General features: G+C 35.0%; 1 long non-coding RNA gene across 1 annotated transcript; it reads right to left on the bottom strand.

The window, feature by feature from the left end:
• Positions 1-1,190: 1,190 nt before the first annotated feature.
• LOC145996960 (uncharacterized) lies at positions 1,191-4,521 on the bottom strand. The gene is made up of 3 exons (XR_014442840.1): positions 4,464-4,521; positions 2,204-2,389; positions 1,191-1,239 (listed from the first exon to the last, which is right to left on the bottom strand). It is a non-coding gene; the product is annotated as an uncharacterized LOC145996960 (long non-coding RNA).
• Positions 4,522-6,554: the final 2,033 nt, after the last annotated feature.

Here is a 6,554-nt window from a genome sequence, read left to right as displayed (position 1 = left end):
ACGTTGTGAAATATCTACAGAAACTGAATTTGCAACATCTCATTTGCTCCACGTGGACTTTACAATTACTTCCAGCTTCTAAAATGAACGCTATTGGTGGGAAAGGTTTTAGGGGAGGATATACTGGGTTCCACGTGGACTTGACATATGGTTGTCAGAGAGAAACTGAACTTTCTAAAGTAAAGTGGCATTCGAATCAGGACTTGAACTATGCATTTTCGTGTAGCTTATATGCGGCCTGGCTTCTCCAAACAGAGGGCACTTGACAGTAGAGAGCGACAACACCGCGCAGTTTCTGCCAGAAAGTTCAATGTTCGGCGACAGCTGAAATGGTGACAGTTTATTCAATGCGGTGTAGGAGACATCCACCCACCCCTTAATTTTCCATATGTATAACAATTTTCATAAAATATTTGATACTATTTGCGGGAATAAATACCTCGTTTGTAAGTACGACCACGTACCACCCCCTTTCATACTGGGTTAGTGGTTTTGGGTTAAATTTCATAAGCGTTATAAATTTCTAGTGTGATCTGCTTCATTGTTGCTTATTCCACCTTTAAGCTGAAACCAATTACGAGATGTAACCATTTCACGTAATTTTTAAGCAAAAACAAGTTCCCCAACTATATTCTTGCATTCCGATTAAAACATCTGCACTCCTGCCTGCCTCCGTGATGGAGTGGTTAGCATAGAGTGCTACGACTCCAGGCGCCTCGGTTTTGAATCCCGACCTGGGATTCATTTGTTTTCGTTATTAACAAAAGTATCCAAATTACACCCCATTTGAAATTATCATAAAATTATACTATTTCCTCGATGAATAAAATAACGTTAAATACAACTTTAAAAAAAAAAAAACAAGTAAAAGAGAAATAATTTTTCCGCTGACTTTCACCACACGACATTAGATATTTTGTTTTTCTTCAAGCTATCGAAAGCTTGGTATTCGAGAGTTGAACCTTTATCTGCTTTAGCACAAAAACAGCAATAAATTAACCTTGAAACTGACGATAGGGTTTTATGACTGAAAACTACTGCGAAAATGTACGAGATATAATCCTCGAATTAAAGAATGGATGTTCTTTGAAGAATAACATTGTGAGAAATGTGTTAAGATATTTATGTCAACAGCAAGTACAGAGTATGGAGCCAATGGTACTTACCAATTTGTTGTGATTGTTCCGCTCCTACTTTGCAGCAGTTTGATTTTGTCGTCCCTGGATATCCGAGTTGCCTCTGAAAGGTACAAGGTAAACACAAATAAACCCAATGCTGAGATATTATTAATTAATAATTAAAAGCAATGCAACTGGAATCTTGAACAGTGTGATAGAAGTAAAAACATCAGACTGTCAAGAAAGAAGCAAGCATTGTGAACTTTTCTGGCATGGGTCAATCTACACGTTGCATAAAAAAAATATATAGAACCGGTTAAAAGTGCTCTCCGAAAGTCTTTTCATATCCAGAATATATATATCCTCGTATAAGAACAAACGGGTCGTTATTAACAACATGTAAAGATTATAAAAACAATCATTTTCTAAATTCTATAATCAGCAAATATAATGATTTTCACCGATCCAAAAGATCAATTGTATTTTAATGTTTTCGTCAGGTACATTTTAATGTATATTTTAATGTAATTTTAAATGTGTTTAGTATTTCTCTTTTATATTTACATTCTTGTCATCAAATCTTGTATAATAAATTTGTCTCTTATACATTTTTAAATGTATATATGTACTGCTGCACTAAGGCTCGTCAGTTGTTTTTCAGTAGAATAATATCAGCATAAATAAATAAATATGCCTTTCAATACACTTGTGAGATTTTACTGGCTTTGAACGAGAGCAAAATAGAACAATCTTGTCTAAACATTTCTTCAAGTTTGAAATGGTTTTATTCCTTGCTTTCAATCTGTATCGTTACAAAACTGAAAATCATGCAGTAATTAAAGCCTACAACTAGAGGCCCGCTAAGTAATTCGATATTTAAAAGATCGTCTTGATACAATCTGTAGATTTATCAGAACCTATATTGAAATGAACTTTTAAATTCTTTATTTGTTTTGTCAACAGTGTTTCTTTGCACTCGCAGCTATTGACCAGAGGCATACAGAGACATTTTTCGTTGGTGTCACATTTGGAATAATAAGCGAAATTATGTACAGATATGTAAAAGAATGAAAAGGAATTCTCACCTACTGCTTGTACAGTCTTCCTCTTGCCAGATGCTGTTGCCTGAATCGTCGTCCTCTGTCCCATTGGCTCTTCGGAAGACGTGAAGGCCTTGGTGTTCAGTCTGTCGGTTTAACTTGACTATCATCAGGCAATCTTGGCTTGGTGGCGTCTTTCCACTTCCCAAAGTTGTATGTTGAGACACTTTTCTGAGATAGAAAAATTTATTCTTTGTACTATTCAATTCTAACTGCAACTTTCCGTACAATAACTAACGGTGAACCAAATGTGCAAAATGTAGGTCCCTTGGGGTAATAACGCCAAGTTCTCGTAAAGAGCGTATTTTGGAAGAAATCAGAGAGATGACATATGCAGTACCTCGATTAAAGGTTCTGAAGTCAAGAAAGCAAGAAACCGTTCTGGAATATTCTCTGTGGCACCAGTATTTCTCTATGTTGCGCAAAAGGCAGTTGATTTCCCGCCTGTTGTAAAACAGCCAAGGTAAGTCTGTTGCATGCGCGACTGTATTTTAAATTTCTGTCAATTACACTGCGCATATATTTCTAGTATATTTAATGTATTATCGTTATGTACTAAGTGATCGTGAATGTGTTCAAGAACGAGCTCGTAATGGACATAGAACGTGTAATAAGTGAGCCGGGGTAATAGCGTCACGCTCTGTTTCTTTCAGTTTATGAAATCAGGAGCCTGCGATCAGCGTTGTTTTGTTATTTTAGATATCAGTGATATACGAAAATAAAATTTACATACTGCATGTCCGAAAAGGTGATGGAAGCTATCGATAGTTTTGGCACAATTCTAACGACTGATATCTTCCCAAAAAGGAGTGCATCTTCATCAACTTCTACTGGAAGCTACTCAAAATCAACAGAACCCAAAAGAAAAAAAACAGTTCATAATAAAAACTAAGAAATATCGTCGAAGGAAACTGGTGGCGGCACCATCATCGTTGTGTCCCTAGAGAATTCTGTTCATTTTCTTGACCTAAACTTTACATTGGAGCACGATGGAGTGGCAATGCAAATGTTACTTTGTAAAAGTTTCTCGCATAAATCGATAATAAAAATGTGTTTACTAAACCTTCCTGATCATGTAGCAAGTCACAAGCTTCTGAAAATTACATTATCGTGAACCTAAGAAATAATATATTAAAGTGCTACGATAGGGTGGCCCGAACAGATCAAATATGGTATGTTTGTGCACAAAGAGCACTAAACTTGGCATTATTTGGGTCGTTCCTAGCTGCCATGGGTTCGACATTACACAAATTTATATTTTACACTTGGCTTTATGTTTTCTCTGGTCGCGAGTATGTGTAATTCAACGGCGGGTGTACGGAGAAACTCACCAAAAAAATCCAGAAAAGAAATTATGTGAGTATGCGCATGATATTTATTATTATATAATTACACCATCCGATATTTTAATGTTAACGTATGCTTTCCTTTCATACAGTAGACATTTCCCCCTTGCACTTCCTTTCTCTATTTTTTGTTGTTACAATACTTTCAAAATTATAATTCCTGTAAATATAAGCGCCCTAGGGGCTGGTAGACGTGAAACAGAAGATAATATTGTTTTGTAATAACTACTCTTTTCGATAAATGTGCTACATATAAAGTAGAGCATCATATTTACTTGTAGAAGTGTCAATTATAACAACAAATAAGAAAATTAAAGTGCAGTCGTACGGAATTATTATGTATTATTCTTTAGCCAAAAAAAAAAAAAAGTGAAAGCTACAAGTAACATAACCAAATACTGTGCACATTTGAATTTTCTATTTAGTTCAGATATCTTTTTCTATTGTTAACGACCATCCATAGTATTACAGCACTGAAAAATCATCTATCGTCTTTCGGCATAATTTCTGAGGTTACGATCAAATTAAACTTCCAATTTATCCCCGTGTACTTAAATGGGAGAACAGTTGTCGGTCTGAAGTGAAAGGACAAAACTATCGTGTCGCCACCTAGAATTAGCTTTCGTTGAGCAGCACAATTAACCACACATAAACACGATCATTTGGAATTTCCCGAATGCTCGGGATCCCGAAAAGTGGGGAAGTGATTTCTCTAAGTCGGGCTCGAAACTCAATTCTTTCCGTATTTCAGTACTTATTTGTCCGGATTCAGAACACACCTACTGGATGAGATTCATTTTGTATTCCTGTACACAAATTTATGATGAATACTACGAGTTCTTAAGATTTAAATAGCCGAAAAATGTATATTTATATTATTAAAAAAATATCTTCCTTACCTTTTTGTTCTTTTCATTGAATTTTGGTCTCTTATTAGTTTCTTATGTCACATTTACATTGGCTTTCATTCTAAAATAAATCTATGGGAACATATAAGTATTATTGAGCTAAAATATTGTTGCAGCCAGCAATGCTCTATTTCAGGGGGTGCTCGTTGCTATGTGCAGTACGTATGCGCAGTCGTCCGTGGATGCATTACGTCATGTGGGAGGATCCGGTTCGTGCGGGGCACATTCAGCTGCTAACGCGTCGCGAAAATTGAAACAAGCAAGTTGTTGATTTTGTAGCGTTCGATTTATTTTTATTGTATTTTTGTACTTGTAGTTTGCAATCATGTCTAATTGTGCTGTAGCAAGCTATGAAAACTATAGAACCAGAAAACTAAAGGAACTTACATAAAATTTCATAGATTTCCAGCCGATAATTGCGTAAGTAAACAGTGGATTCATGCTTGTAGACGAAATGTAAAAGATGCAAGTGTGCAGTGCCAATTATTGTGAAGAAAGACTATGTGTGAGATCCAAAAGCAGAACTTCTGTATTTCCCACCAAAGACCTTGCTAAAATTGCACCCAATTACTTTAGTACCAAATAATCGAGGAAATGGTGTAGTTCTCCTAAACACTTATCTTCACAATATGATTTGCTTGTAGGACGTGGTGATAAGGTTTGCAGAGATGTACGCTACGAAAGACATGCAATAAGGAGACCTGCCCTAAACAGGCTAAAGACTATGCTGCCAAAAAAGATAAAAATATATAGACGAAGGTGTATATACACAAACTGCAAGCAATGTTTTGTTGTTGGAAAACATATTCGATCGTTTACAAAGGAGAAACACACGTCTGCATAATGAAGCAAATAAATTTAAAATTACAACCTCTTTCAACCTGTTTTAACCAAATAAGAAAGTTCAAAATCTAGAACGTAACCTTACCGACAGTACTACAAGTCACCAATATCTTGGAAATGTGTTCAACTAGGGTGAAGTACGTAGTGAACCTAACTGATTTGTTATGTAGATTTCATGTATGTCGGATTTGTAATTATTAACAAATTCATTTATTTAACACAAACTGATGTTAATTGTGATTTGTATGTTCACATTATTGTGAAAAACTTTGTCGGAAATGTGCATTTCGAAGTGTAAAGATTGCGTATTGACTTTCACGCTATTGGAAATGAAACTCCCTTACATCTTCAATTCCAGTTACATAGCGTTGTATGCACGAAGTTAAGCATTGCACGAGTGAATATTACAGATCAATGAAATTTTTGCAACTGTTCAATTTTGGTATTTCACAAATACATTATGGATAATTTTGTACCCTTGTACTCAATATAAACCAATGGATGCTACATTATTTCTTTTTAGTATGTTTCTGTCAAAAAGAGCAAGATCTATGATTAGTGCAATGCAAGTTACTTCGTTAATGAACTACACGTACAAATGTGTGTCGCATATCAGCCTTGGTTTTCCGGTTATACAACTCAAACGCACATGGAAATCTGCGGACCAAGTCCTTTAACGAATAATGAGTGATTCGTCAATCATTGTGAGTTCATGTAACTTTTCTCCTTTATTGTTTAATTAAACTAAAAACTATTTTTATCGATATTCTCAAAGCGTTTCGTTTTCCGTGTGATCGTAAATCTATTTCTATAAGCTTGAAATAGTAGGTTAAGACATTTAAGTTTGATAGCACCCATCAAGTATTTCGAGTAGGTTAAGTTAGTTAAATTAGTACTTGTTCACTTTGGCTCGTCTTCTGCACGCGTGTATATGCGAAGTTCTTAATACGAAAAAAATACTTTTTAGAACTATGACAACGATAACTTGCAGCTAAATTTGAACCAGCAAAATTTAAAATATGTATCTGGAATTGCTTTTTCAAAGTCTGAAATTACTATCTTACAATTTTTTTTCCTCATTCTTCCTCCACATAAAACTTTCCAAAATGTATTTGCATGTGGAACTATGATCCGTAAATTATTGTACAGTAAATAAATATATGAAGGTTGGGGATTATTTGCGAAATTAGAGTAAGTTTCAAATGCAGATTAAAAATTTATCTAGCTTGTATATTGCTT

The sequence above is a fragment of the Lepisma saccharinum genome, chromosome 13, assembly GCF_977018435.1.
Source record: "Lepisma saccharinum chromosome 13, izLepSacc3.1, whole genome shotgun sequence".
Classification (NCBI taxonomy): Eukaryota; Metazoa; Arthropoda; class Insecta; order Zygentoma; family Lepismatidae; genus Lepisma; species Lepisma saccharinum.
This window is presented reverse-complemented; position numbering and strand designations above follow the sequence as displayed.